Source organism: Sapajus apella, unplaced genomic scaffold (genome assembly GCF_009761245.1).
Source record: "Sapajus apella isolate SASKATOON/1434 unplaced genomic scaffold, GSC_monkey_1.0 scaffold19, whole genome shotgun sequence".
In the NCBI taxonomy this organism is placed as follows: domain Eukaryota; kingdom Metazoa; phylum Chordata; class Mammalia; order Primates; family Cebidae; genus Sapajus; species Sapajus apella.
This window is the reverse complement of record NW_022436959.1, coordinates 24,501,502-24,516,738: the sequence shown is the minus strand read 5'-3', so window position 1 is coordinate 24,516,738 and position 15,237 is coordinate 24,501,502.

Genomic DNA, 15,237 nt, shown 5'->3' with positions numbered 1-15,237 from the left:
CCCCGCAACAGACACCAATGTGTGATACTCCCCTCCCATTTCCATGTGTTCTCATTGTTCAACACCTGCCTATGTGTGAGAATATGTGGTGTTTGATTTTCTGTTCTGTCAGTTTGCTGAGAATGATGGTTTCCAGGTTCATCCATGTCCCTACAAAGGACAAGAACTCATCCTTTTTATGGCTACATAGTATTCCACAGTGTATATGTGCCACATTTTCCCTGTCCAGTCTATCATCAATGGGCATTTGGGTTGGTTCCAAGTCTTTGCTATTGTAAACAGTGCCACAATGAACATTCGTGTGTATGTGTCCTTATAATAGAGGATTTATAATCCTTTGGATATATACCCAGTAATGGGATTGCTGGGTCAGATGGAATGTCTATTTCTAGGTCCTTGAGGAATCGCCACACTGTCTTCCACAATGGTTGAACTAATTTACACTCCCACCAACAGTGTAAAAGTGTTGCTATTTCTCCACATCCTCTCCAGCATCTGTTGTCTCCAGATTTTTTAATGCTCACCATTCTAACTGGCATGAGATGGTATCTCAATGTAGTTTTGATTTGCATTTCTCTAATGACCAGTGATGATGAGCATTTTTTCATGTTTGTTGGCCTCATATATGTCTTCTTTTGTAAAGTGTCTGTTCAGATTCTTCGCCCACTTTTGAATGGGCTTGTTTTTTTCTTATAAATCTGTTTTAGTTATTTGTAGATTCTGGATATTAACCCTTTGTCAGATGGGTAGATTGCAAAAATTTTTTCCCATTCTGTTGGTTGCCAGTTCACCCTAATGATTGTTTCTTTTGCTGTGCAGAAGCTCTGGAGTTTAATTAGGTCCCATTTGTCTATTTTGGCTTTTGTTGTCAATGCTTTTGGTGTTTTAGTCATGAAGTCCTTGCCTATGCCTATGTCCTGAATGGTTTTGCCTAGGTTTTCTTCTAGTATTTTTATGGTGTTAGGTCTTATTTTTAAGTCTTTAATCAATCTGGAGTTAATTTTAGTGTAAGGTGTCAGGAAGGGATCCAGTTTCTGCTTTCTGCACATGGCTAGCCAGTTTTCCCAACACCATTTATTAAACAGGGAATCCTTTCCCCCTTGCTTGTTTTAGTCAGGTTTGTCAAAAATCAGATGGTTGTAGATCTATGGCGTTGCCTCTGAGGCCTCTGTTCTGTTCCAGTGGTCTATATTTCTGTTTTGGTACCAGTACCATGCTGTTTTGATTACTGTAGCCTTGTAGTATAGTTTGAAGTCAGGTAGCGTGATGCCTGCAGCTTTGTTCTTTTTGCTTAGAATTGACTTGCCTATGCAGGCTCTCTTTTGGTTCCATATGAAGTTTAAGGTGGTTTTTTTCCAGTTCTGTGAAGAAGGTCATTGGTAGCTTGATGGGGATAGCGTTGAATCTATAATTACTTTGGGCAGTATGGCCATATTCATGATATTGATTCTTCCTAACCAAGAGCATGCAATGTTTCTCCATCTGTTTGTGTCCTCTCCTATTTTGTTGAGCAGTGGTTTGTAGTTCTCCTTGAAGAGGTCCTTTACATTCTTTGTTAGTTGTATTCCTAGGTATTGTATTCTCTTTGTAGCAATTGTGAATGGCAGTTCATTCTTGATTTGGCTCTCTTTATTGGTTATTGGTGTACAGGAATGCTTGTGATTTTTGCACATTGATTTGGCAATCCTTCCCCCAGAACTTCTATTCTTCACTGAAGCTGCTCATTTTTCTTATTTTTTCTTCATTCATATCCCACCCTCATTATCCTAGGCTTTCCCAATGAAAAGAGTCAAACTCTGTAAAATATTTGAAGAGATTTATTCTGAGCCAAATATGAGTGACCATGGCCCCATGACACAGCCCTAAGGAAGTCCTGAGAACATGTGCCCAAGGTGGTCCCAGTGTAGCTTGGTTGTATACATTTTAGAGAGGCATGAGACAGCAATCAAATACATTTAAGAAATACTTTGGTTAGGACCAGAAAGGCAGAACAACTCAAAGTGGGGTGGCTTCCAGGCTATAGGTGAATTTAAACATTTTCTCGTTGACGGTTGTGTTTCTCTAAAGACCTGGGATTGTTGGAAAGGGAATGCTCAGTTTCAGATAAAGGTATGGAAACCTAAGTTCTTCTGAAACTGCTGCCCTTAGAGAAAGTAGATGACAAATGTTTCCTATTCAGATCTTAGTGAATCTCTTTAGGACTGGAGGATCTAGAAGAAAAAGATCTAGCTATGTAAATAGAGATTCTTTACAGATGCAAATTTTCCCCCACAAAGAACAGCTTTGCGGAGCCATTTCAAAATATGGCCAAGAAATAAGTTTTGGAGTAAGATATTTTCAGTTTCTTTTTCGTTTTGTAATGTTATGCCAGAATCATGTTGGAAAGTAAATCATGATATATAGGGTAAAATAAAACCCATCTGAGGGCATGACTCCCCCAGACCCCTTAGACAGAAATTTGGGCAAGATGAAAAAAAAAAAAGCAGAGTTAAGTCCTCACCTTCCAACTCAATTCTACCCTTCAACATGATCATGCACAAAACAACAATCAGAAGCTCGCTGAGCTGGTAAAGGCTGCTTGCCTCCTTAGAAGGCGGAGGGAGGGGGAGGACTGCAAATCTTGTAATCTAATAATATTTATTTTATTGCTGTCATAACAATTATACATGCTGTATTAGTTTCCCAGGAATGTCCTAACAAACTTGTTAATATAAAACAATAGAAATTTATTCTGTCACAATTCTGGAGGCCAGAAGTCCAAAATCAAGCTGTCTTCAGGACCATGTTCCCTACAAAGGCTCTAGGGGAAATTTCTTCATTGTCTCTTTCAGATTCTGGTGGTTCCAGGCACTCCTTGATTTGCGGCATCAGAACTCCAATCTCTGACTCCTTTATGTCCTTTTTCACTGTGTCTTCACTATATAGTTGTAATGGGATTTAGGGCCCACCTAGTTAATCCAAGATGATCTTATCTCAAAACTTAATTTAATCACATTGAAAAAATCCTTTTTCTAAATGAGGACATGTTTGGTTTTTGGTAATTAGGACATGGACAAATCTTTTTAGAGGCCACAATTCAACCCACTATAGATGCTCATTGTAAAAAAAAAAAAAAAAGTAAATAAATAAAAACCCACATAAAATAGAACACACGCACATACACAAGCCCCAAAAATACAACACTGCAGGGATCTAGAGGTTTGTCACTTTGTGAGAAATCATTGAGCTATACACCCTTCACTTTAACCCTTTAGAGCACGCTTATAAAAAGGGTCTGAGAGATTCCTGTCACTTCCTCCACCATCTGAAATTATAAACCGGGAAGTGGACTGTCACCAGATACTGAATTTGCCAGCACCTTGACTTAGATATCCCAGCCTCAAGAATCAATTTCTGTTGTTTATAAGCCACCCAGTTTATAATATTCTGTTGTAGCAGTCCAAATGAACTCAGACAGATAGACAATAGGGAAAATAAAATCTGCAAAGGAGCCTGAGTGGAAGATGGTAAGGGAGGAGGGGAGAAGGAAAAGACTGGGGTATCAAAGAAATCTAGGAAAAAGAGAAGGTGTCAGTACTGTCAAAGCTGCTGTGTAATCAGGGAAGATAAAATCCCAGAAATATTTGTTAGATTCAGCGAAGTCAGTTGACAGAAAGAGCTAGTACAGGAAACTCTTTCTTAAAGAAGTTTGGCAGTAACCATAATGGAAAGCTCAGTAAGTACAGTGAGATCTGGGGTTGCAGAAAGTTTTTTTTTTGTTGTTTGTTGTTTTTTTTTTTTAAGAATGCAAGAGCCTTGAAAATATTTACATGATGCAGGGAAATAGCTAGTACAAATGTAAAGTTTTAGAATGCAGCAGAGATTTAAATAAGAGATGGTAGGTACTGAGAAAAAACAGGAGTAGATAAGCTCTAGGCACTGGAGTAAGACTAGCCTCAGGCAGGTGGCTCTTCTCTTCCAGTGTCACTGGAGAAAAGAATGGTGCCACAAAGTTTAAGGAGGTGTGATTATCTGCTGAGTGAGAAAGGACATGGTATATTTGAACATTTGAGGCAAATAGAAAAAGTTTAAGATAACTGTTAAAACACACACTCTGAATGATGGGACCCCCCCAAAACAGGCTTTGTGTGAGGAATATGGCTGTTTATTCACCTGGGTGCAGGCGGGCTGAGTCAGAAAAGAGAGTCAGCGGAGGACGGTGGGATAGGAGTTGATCTTATAGGTCTGGGGTAGGCAGTGGAAAGTTACTGAAGTTACAGTTGGGGGGGGGTGTCTGCAAGTTGTGAGGGGGTCGTAGGGTCTGGAATCACGAGGTTGACGAAGGTCAGTTACAAAGTCCAATTGCCTTATCAATTGGAGCAGGTATAAGGAATAATAGAAGAATGTCTCAAGTTAATTAGGTGCCATAGGGGTTGATCATTCTTCCCCTTTTCGTGGTTTTCCAGTTACCTCAGACTTTCTATTTCCAGGAGCTAATCTAAAGTGTACATGCAGGTCACAGAGGTTACCATGCAGGCCATGAGGTGGTCAGTTGCCCTAAAAGACCTTACAATAACCACTAAGGAAAGAAAGAGATTTCAAAAGAAAGAAAAAAGTGGAGGCAAGGTGGGGTGGCAGGTGATGTTGAGAGCCCAGATGTGTTTCATAACCATGCATTTGAAAAAGTTCCAATATTATGGGTGGATAATTAAGTTAATTCCAGCAGCATTCCAGGCCCATGAGGAAGGCAAAGACACATTGCCTCTTTGGTTAGATTTTCAATTGCCCTTATTTTCCCTTTTTCAAGTTTTCTACTACAAAATTTACTACAAAATCTTTTACCCCAGGAAGTGAAATTTTATATTGCTGAAATTTACATATAAGAAAACATATAGACAGAAGAATTTTGAGTAAGGGAATAACATATTTGGGAAAGAATCGTTCATTTAATCCCCCTTCTCCCATCCTCTCCATCTATCTTAGAAGTTACATTCTTGGTGCATGGAAAGATACTGTTTGCAAATAAGCTAAGTAACCTAAAAAACAATGTGGGATTTTACATATTTCATTGAAGATGTTAGACTGTTAGGTCATCCAGCACTTTTTGACCAACATTTTCTCTACTTTTTGACAGCCCATCTCCTACAAGAACCTAGAAGCCAGTGTTCCCATCTGTCCTTGCAGTTAGTGGTGAGAGCTGGGAGGGGCACAAGCATGGGGCCTAAATACCACCTGTAGAATGCAAGCATATCAGGCTTAAATTTAGAGCCAGGGACACTGGCACTGTGGGATCTACTTTGGTGAGGACAGGGGTGGATGCACCCAGTTTATGGAGGTGCCCATGGCTGAGGCTGTGGCAGTCATGTCCAGGACTCATCCTCTGAAATTCCCGTCTGTGGTGGCATTGTTCAATAATGGTTGCAGATCTGTCTTTGCTGTCAATTAATCAATAGTTAAGCCAGAGCATTGTTTTTGATTATGCAGGCTCTAACCCTGGCTCTCTGGCCCACAAGCAGATTCAGGGAGCTCCTTAACATCTTTTTAAGATTCTTTCTGCTTAACCAACCAGAACTGAGTTCATTTGTTGGCAGCTAGGAATCCTGACATACACACACAGACCAGAGGGTTGGATTTGAGGGTTTCTTTAAAAAAAAAAAAATGACCTCTCTATATAGTCACTTCTAATTCTGACTTCAGTGAAGGCTGTGGTTCCAGGACATCAGTGGATAAAGTAGAAAGTTCCATGATCTCAGTAGAGTCCCCAAAGTTGCTTTCACAAATAATTTCAGAAATATCAAAAATTTAAGAAAAGGCCAGCAACACTTTCTCCCTTCCATATGTGAAATGATTTATTATCAGAGGTCCTCAGGATGGAAAAAGAAAAGTCTGGCCTCTTTAAGTCATTTAGAATCATGTGTATAGAAAAAGCACAATGGAAAAAAAAGCAAATTTAAATTTTAGTGTTCCTGTGTGTTAATTAAATAATCTGGTGTGTTTAGGGCTAAAATTATAAAGAAAAATAATATGTGGGGAGATACATGATGACAATGATTAAAGACAAATTGTATTTATTTTGCATGTTTTAATAAACAGCTAGGATATAGTCATGTGTTTATAATTCTCCAGAGTCCACTGTGGAATTCTCCACAGTGCTGTCAACAAGGCAGCCTCTAAATATTGTGCATATGTACTGATATATTCAATCTTTGTACAAATGCATGATTAATTTTCATGACATAAATATCAGGCTGCAAAACGAATCCACATATATAACACTGTCTGCATTGATGCTGAAGCTTCACCAGTCACATGGTGTTCAGTTTGGTAAGAAGTCCTAATGTTCAGCCTGGATTGGAATGTATACAAACACAGCTGCCAAAGTGGAGACTTGCGTTTCCATGCGCTCACACAATGGGGTGCCAAATACCTTCGCTTAATCTTTGTTTAGTTCTTTTCTTTGATGTTGTAGCAGTGCAATTTTTCTACTTTATTTGGAATGGAATTATTTGTGATGTGAAAACATAGTGGACACAATCCTAACTTGAACTCCTCAAAGACATTCTGTTGTTTTGTGAAGTCTTGTATATTACACAGGAGACAGTTAGTATATGTTAATTGTTTGCTTGTCGGCAAATCTTACTCTTCAGATGACTGGATATTTTGATGTAAAAACTCAGTGAGATCTATTGAAGCCTGATGATCTTTTTCCTTTGAAGTAAAAAACTGTAATGAATTCAATCAAAATTCAGTTCTCCTAAACATGACATGAATAATAGCCTGCATATATATCCTGAAGAGCTAGACTATTGCCATTTTTTTTTAACCTGTAGACTTGCGTGAGATTTAAAACTCCTTGTACCTGGGCAAGTGGGCAAGTCTTTTCAAAGAAACATGGTTTACTGGTGGATATTAGTTAGTTTTGAGAGACTGCTTTTGCTTTTCTTCCCGGCAGTTGATATTTGGTGTATTCACAGAATTGTCTAAGCATCATTAAAATCGGTCTTAGAATATTTTTAGTATACTAAAAAGAAAGTACACACTCATTAGCAGTAATTTCCCATTTTTTCTTAACTCTCCTCCCTTCCAGCCCTAGGCAATCATTAATAGATTCTCTGTCTCTATGGATTTGCCTGTACCAGACATCCAGTATATATATGTATATATGGAATCTTACAATATTTATATGGAGTCATACATACATATGCTATAGAATCATACATTCGATCCTTTGTGACTGACTTCTTTCACTTAGGATAATGTTTTCAAGCATCATCCATGTTATAGCATGCATCAGTATTTCAGTTCTTTTTATTGTCAAATATTACTTTATAGGGATACACTACATTTTGTTTATTCATTCATCAGCTGACAAATATTTGGATTATTTCCACTTTTGGGCTATTATGAATAATGCTGCTATGAACATTCATATACAAATTTTTGTGTAGAAATATGTGATATAGGTTTGGATCTATATCCACACCCACATCACATGTGCAATTGTAATCCTCAACGTTGAAAGTGGGGCCTGGTGGGAGGTGATTGATTCATGGGAGTGGAGTTCTATGAATAGTTTAGCACCATCTCCTCTGTGCTTTCTCGTGATGGTGAATGAGTTCTCACAGATCTGGCTGTTTAAAAGTGTGTAGCACCTTCCCCCTCTCTCTTCATCCTTCTTCAGTTATGTAAAGTGCTGGCTCCCACTCTGCCTTTCACCATGATTGCAAGTTTTCTGAGGCCTCCCCAGAAGCAGAAGTAGCTATGCTTCCTATATAGCCTGCAGAATTGTGAGCCAATCAAACCTCTTTTCTTACAAACAGCCTAGTCTCATGTATTTATTTATAGCAGTGTGAAAAGGACTAATACAATATGTTTTCATTTCTCTTGTGTATGCACATAGGCATGGAATTACTGATTTATATGGCAAATCTATGTTTAACCTTTTGAGGAACTATTAGAAAATTTTCCAAAGTGACTGTACCATTTTGTATTCCAATTAACATTGCATATAATTTTTTAACCATCAAAATAATTTTATATTTTTGGAATTCATAAAAAGTTTGAATTTCTATATTTAATAATACTCAATATTTGAGTAAAATCTAAATAAAGAAAATTTTTAACTGTTTAGAAATTATAGTTTCGAGTCCAAAATATTAAATGCTAATTGTTTTTTTGTTTTGTTTTTTTCTTTTTTAATTATAGACAGAGTCTTGCTCTATTGCCCAGACTGGAGTGCAGTGGCCAGATCTTAGCTCACTGCAACCTACACCTCCTGGATTCAAGCAATTCTTCTGGCTCAGCCCCCTGAATAGTTGGGATTACAGGCACCTGCCACCATGCCCCACTAATTTTTTTGTATTTTTTGTAGAGACGGTGTTTCACCATGTTGGCCAGGCTGGTTTCAAACTCCTGACCTCAAGTGATCCACCCACCTGGCCTCCCAAAGTGCTAGGATTACAGGTGTGACATCACAATAATTGATTTTTAAATTCTGATTTTAATATCCATTTCTCAAGCCAGGCACAGTGGCTCATGCTTGTAATTTCAGCAGTTTGGGAGACTGCTGTAGAAGGATTTCTTGAGGCTAGGAGTTCAAGACCAGCCTGGAGTACATGGCAAGATCTCATTTCTTAAAAAAAAAAAAAAAAAAAAAAAAAAAAAAAAAACATAATATTACATATTATGATATTTTGTAAGATTACAAGCTGTATATGAAGTTCAAAAGACCTATGTTATGAGTTAATTCAATGCTCTCCTATAATCTCATACTAAATAAATAGGAAGTCTATTTAGTAATCAAAAGTAGAAAATATTAACCATGCCCATCATTTATAATTTCCATTTTTAACAAAATATACAAAATTCTTACATTTGTCCAGATGTTTACCACTTGTATATGCAAATACATAAAACTAAGAAATAATTATAATTTTTCTCTTAGATATAAAATACATTTTAAACTGGTCTTCTGATATGAACAGTTTAACAACCATCATTGTGGTCAGATTTTGATACACACACACTCACATACAAACACACGTACACACACAGATCTGTAGTCATCCCAAGATATTTTGGTGGATCATTTGTACTTTCCCTATACCTCTGCTTTAGTATAAAATATGTTTTTTTCCAGTATGAGACAAAAACAGTAGGATTGAGTTCTGTTTTTTAGTCCAGAACATAAACTATTCTCTACGTAGCAGGAATTCAAATTAAACACTACTTATCTTTGTAATCATTCAACACACAAATTACACACATAACTTACTAATATTTCTGATTTTTCCTGAAACATGCCCTTATCTTACTGTACTTAGTACTTAAATACCTTAGAGAAAAGTTTAATTGAAGAATTACTGAAATGTTTGAGAATCTGGCTTTGTACAACCTTCCTATCTAACGTCTTAAGGTATGATTTATAACATAAGTGATTTATCAGTCTCCCAGGCTGATGTAATCTTTTAAGTTCCTGAAGAATCACATTGACTATGAGTTTAAATAAGCCATCCAGCACACTTTCAATTTATGTCATAGAGAGTTGCTTTTATAAAGGAAATACAAAGACTCATATAGGTTTAATAGTAGGTGATCACATGGGGCATTAAGATAATCCCATTTTCTACTAATCAATAGTTATCTTTAAACAGAAAATAGTATGACAATCCCCAACATCAGTTTTTTTCTCTTGTGAGTGTTAAACTTTAGACTTTATTTCATTCCCTGATTTTGAAACTACATCTGGATGCCTTAAGACCATAAAATTCTTCTGGATTGAGTATGTCATAAATTTGCTGCCAATTCTCAATAGATTCCAGACTGTTGGTAATTAAACCTTATGCTTTGTATGTTTATGATAAATGAAGCATACTAAGGGATAATTGTGCTAAAAACAGGAAATGTACTTTCAAAACAAGAACATGTTAACCTCCCATATAGATACACACACACACACACACACACACACACACACACACAATTTTTTTTCCTGCCTTCATCTGTCATAGTTGAAACTTTCTAAAGAACCTCCTTCCTTCCTTGGCTCATGGTGAGTTGCCTGCATTCCACATCCCAAAGCAAGTCAGCATGTAATCAAGACAGAGTTTTTACCTGAAGTAAGACAAGTTACAGATACAAAAATTACTAGTTTAGTAATCTTCAGCAAGTAAATCTCTTAACCTAACTAAGCCTCCATTTCCTCTTTTATAAAATAAGGATAAATCACACAGATCTTGCTTTTCCTAGAGGGCAGTTTTGAGGATAATCGATAAATGTGAAAAACTACTTATTTTTAAATAACCCTATAAACTAACTGCCTTGCATTCATTTATTTAACATATGGTGGTTTTTAGAGAAATGCAAATTTTTTTTCAAGTATCAGATTTAGGTCTCTATTTGGTCATTAAATTACTTGCAGATACCCAGCAATTTTATCTTTCTCTTAGAAACTATGCTGCATCTTTACTCAGTTTACGTGCTTTACACCAAAAAGAATTCCAAAGACGCTGGGCGCGATGGCTCACGCCTGTAATCCCAGCACTTTGGGAGGCCCAGGCAGGCTGATCACGAGGGGGAGATCAAGACCATCCTGACTATTATGGTGAAACGCCATCTCTATTAAAAATACAAAAAATAAACCAGGTGTGGTTGCACGCACCTGTAATCCCAGCCACTCGGGAGGCTGAGGCAGGAGAATCACTTGAATCCAGGAGGCAGAGTTTGTAGTGGGCAGAGAGATTTTGCCACTGCACTCCAGCCTGGGTGACAGAGGAAAACTACATCTAAAAAAAAAAAAAAAGAATTCTGTAGTCTAAAGTAGTAATTAAATCTTAATTGCTTATAACAAAAATGCTGTTTTAGTTAAGTTCTGTGGTCTTCAGAGACCTAAAAAGTAAAAGTAATCATATATTAATAAAGTACTATTTTATCTAACAATTATTCATATTATAGCTAGAGCAACTTCATTCATTCTCCCCAAAACAACCCAGTAAGGAAAATAAGGCAAAAAGACTCTAAGGCACACTTAATTTGCTCATTTATGCATTCTACAAATCCTTTCTAAATGCTTATCAATTGCCAGGTTTGGTGGTAGAAATTATGAGACCTGCAGTCCTGTTTGATTCTTCCTTTGATCCTGCACAACCTAAAGAGAGTGCACTTACCACTTGTATCTCGGATCTTCCTTAAAAGCTTGTTTTACTTTTCGCAACACAGCCTTCTGTGCCAGGGGTGACCTACATTCACTACAAGTGAAAGTAAGACCTACATACAGTTGTGCTATATATCAACACAGCTGAGCAGTCACAACTCCTTCTTCCTCCACCTCTGTCCAAGCCCTCTTTTAGTTCTGTAGACAAGGATCACAACATGGATACGTACTGGCCTGGATTGTAAGCACAGTAGAGAAACAATCTCTCCTGCCAGAGTAAACAAACCTGTCTCTGGCACCATCTCTTCTGCCTCCCTCCCAAAAATTAAAGAATTGTACAAAGCAATCTGGTTTTTAAAAATTCTATGAGCCTCAAAAGATAGGCTTTTCTCCAAGTGTCTGTCTTCTGTCTTCTTTAGTATTGATACCTACCTTCCATCTTATTAGTGACTTGAAGTTTATCCTGCACTGACTTCTGATTGCTTCAGTCAGTGATTTCCAGCTACTTCTTGTTCTATTAGTTTCTAAAGACCTTACCCTGAGATAATCTGATTAAGTAGATCAGAATGGGAAAACTGTAAAATCTTTAGACCATCACATAAGAGTTGTAGCCTTCAGAAACTTCTAATTTTCACAGTGTGTTGTTAAAACAAGTATTCTGATGAAAAATGAAAAGGAGAGTTGGGAGCTATAAATTATATAAATTATTAGTCTAATAATAAATTATTAGAAAAGTAACTGCTCCTGCACTTGTTTTTGTTTAAGTACAGCTATAAAATAGGTACAAAATCAAGCAAATCCAGGTTTCATTATATGTACATTTCCTTATTATTGTCCTTTCTATTCCCAACCAGAATGCTCATTAGTGCTGAAATTCTTATATAAAATTTACCACTTTTATAAATCATTAACATAGGAGGCACAAAAAGCTATGTTGCCCAAGAAACAGCTTTTATTTTAATGCATGCTGCTAGCTTTCAATCATTCACTCCCTACTGCTTTCTGCTCATGATAGCATTATGTTCAATAGCAGTTTGTAGACTGTGAGTAAATCAAAATCTATTACCTACATAATCAAACATGACATATCTATTAGTATATCTATCTTGTAATCTAAAAATTCCAGCTTTAGCAAAAACGGCTGCATTTAAAGAAAGTAACCTCACCAGGTGATTCTAGTAACAGGCAGTTATGAAAACCACTGTGTTGAACTAGTCTATATGTGTACATGTATATCACTATTACTGCAAACCTATGTACTACTCCAGAATCATATCTTCTCTACCACATTGATTCTTCCTTTTGTGATTCCTTTTGTGTTGTTACTCTGATTAAACACCTAAGAACCTTAGGACTCCTCCCTTATCCCATATATCTTATAAATTTTTAGGACCTGTCAATCTTCTCTCAAAATTATGAAACTCCTATTTTCTCTTCAATTCGTTTCCTTTGGATTACCATCATTTAGCACTTCCATTATCACTAACCAGAAATCTTAGCATGCCATCTAACTAGTCCTATTCTCTATTCCTACCCACTCCCACACACTGTTTTTTTTCTTGTTTTTTTTTCTTTTTTGTTTTTTTTTGCCAGAGCAATCTTCATCAGCACAGATCAGGGCTTGGCACTCTTCAAGTGAAAAAATATCTTTGATGACTATTCATTCTGTGACTGGTATGATCCACCTCTTAAGCTTAGAGTTTGGGAAGGTCACAACTCAATTTTTCAAAATACATTGCCTCAGGATAAAATGTTGCATTCTCAGAAGACCAGTATTTTTCCCTTGAGGTCTTTCCTTCTTCAACGAATGATCACAAAACCACGAGAACTTAATTTTAAAAGCCAATCCTACTTCAAAATACTTTGTGATGATAAAAGTACACAGTAATGTAACCAGTCATCCAGCAGCCTCTGTTTTTCAGCCACTATTGTTTCAGTCTGTGCCATGCCATTGTTGTTCTAAACAGGTCTTCCTGTCATAAGGCACTATTGATAAAGACATCTGCAATGGCTGCAGGAGTACTAACACAAAGGAAGAGTGAGCCTCCATTCAGAGTAAGTCCACCATGCTAGAAAGACAGAGTAAGGAGGGACTTTTGGATTCATCTACAGGATATATAGAAGTAGGCCTTCTCATCTCTGTGCAAACTCTGATGTGAAGTCCAGGTCACCAGCCCAGGACCCCTCTTCTCTTATACAAGTTCCTAGTTGGGGCTCTTTCCTGCTGGAGACCTTGCTTAAGACCATCTCAGTGTAGAAGAAAAGATTCAATAGGTAGATTTTTTAAATTCTTTTTCACCCAGATGTTTCTTGGGCTCCAGACAGTGACAATCTAGATCATGGTCTAGCAGAGGAATTAGACATGACAACAAAGAATTTTAGAGTAATCAGTTTTTAAAGTAGAGGTGTATATATATGTATATACCTCTATTTTATAGATATGAAATAGAAGTGGTACAATAAAGGAGTAATTTACTCTGGTTGGGAAAGTTAAGGAAGCCTCACCAAGTGCAGCTTCTGGAACCTTACGCTCAATGATAAAAAGATCTCTAGATGGATAAGGTTCGGTGCAAGGCTGCAAAGGGAGTAGATATGAAACATTATGGACATGATATGAAAAAGCATAAAAATATGAAATAGTATGGAATGCTTGGAGAAACCAGAGTTTTCCCATGAGGATAGAGCACAGAAATGAGCATTGGGGAGTGGGAAAAAGGGAATTTATCCACATTGGGTTAGAAAACGAGTCAAGAAACAATAATCAAAGGCTTACAAATTGGGATACTACAACCTCAGGGAGCTATGGAGACATTTTAGGAGGGTGTAAATCTGTAGTATAAACATGGTACATCTTGCTGAAACATTGATTTCTCTTTCTGAGGGGGAAAAAGGAATTTATAGTGATTCTTTTTCTTTTTAACACCAAAAGTTAAATGTCATTCTTTTAGTAATAGTTAGACTCCTTGTTTCATTAACTCTTAATTGAATAGGTTGGTTTTTTGTTTTTTGTTGGTACTCTTTGGGAGGTAATCAGTGACCTTTTCCATAATAATTTATGGCAAGAGACTACTGCATCCAAAGGTTACGTCAACCCTAATCCACTATAATTCTTTAGCAGTATCTTAAACTTTTTTAATCCTATTTTTAAAGCATAGAGTGTTTACAGAAAAGTGCTTATACCATAAGTGTACAGCTTGATGAACTATAACAAAATAAGCATGTCTATGTAACCACTAACCAGGTCAAGAAATAAAACATTACTACCTATTTTTAAGAAGTTTTGCTCCATGCCAGGTAATCTACTAAGTGCTTTATGTGGATTTTGTCACTGACTGGGTATAGGTTAGTAATGAGTCATCAATGAAAGTGTAATTGCCTGACAGGTTGTTCCTGTGTCCATTGCCCAGAAAAACCCAACACTGAGAACAGCAGGAGTTGAAATAGTGAAAAAGTTTCATAATTGCAGGGCCAGCCAAGCAGAAGGATGGGAGAAGTTTCTCAAATCCATCTCCCTTGGGTTTTTCAAGGATAGTTTGGCAGGCAGAGGGCTAAAGGAATGCAGAATGTTGACTGGTTGGGTTGCGGATGAAATCATGGGTTCGAAGCTGTCTTATTGTGCTGAGTCAGATCCTGGGTGGGGGCTCACAAGAATATTTGAGCCAGTTTCTTTGTGTGGGCTACCAGTCAGAGTGGTGCCAGCTGATCCATCAGAACGTAGAGTCTGATAGCTCAAACATCTGTTAAAAGAAAAACTTCAGCCAAATTAAATTTAAAGGAGTTTAATTGAGCAATGAATGATTTGCCAATTGGGCAGCCCCCAGAATCACAGCAGATTCAGAGAGACTTCAGGGATGCCTCGTGGTCAGAACAAATGTATAGACAAAAATGAAAGTGATGGAAGTGACATACAGAAATCAGAAGTGAGGTATAGAAACAACTGGATTGGTTACAGCTCAGCATTTGCCTTATTTGAACACAGTTTAAATACTCAGCAGTGTATGATTGGTTGAAGTATGGCTTCCGGGATTTGCCAAGATTCGGACTCGGGTATTGTTACAGGTGCATACTCCTAAATTAGGTTTTCAATTTTGTCTACCTATTAAATT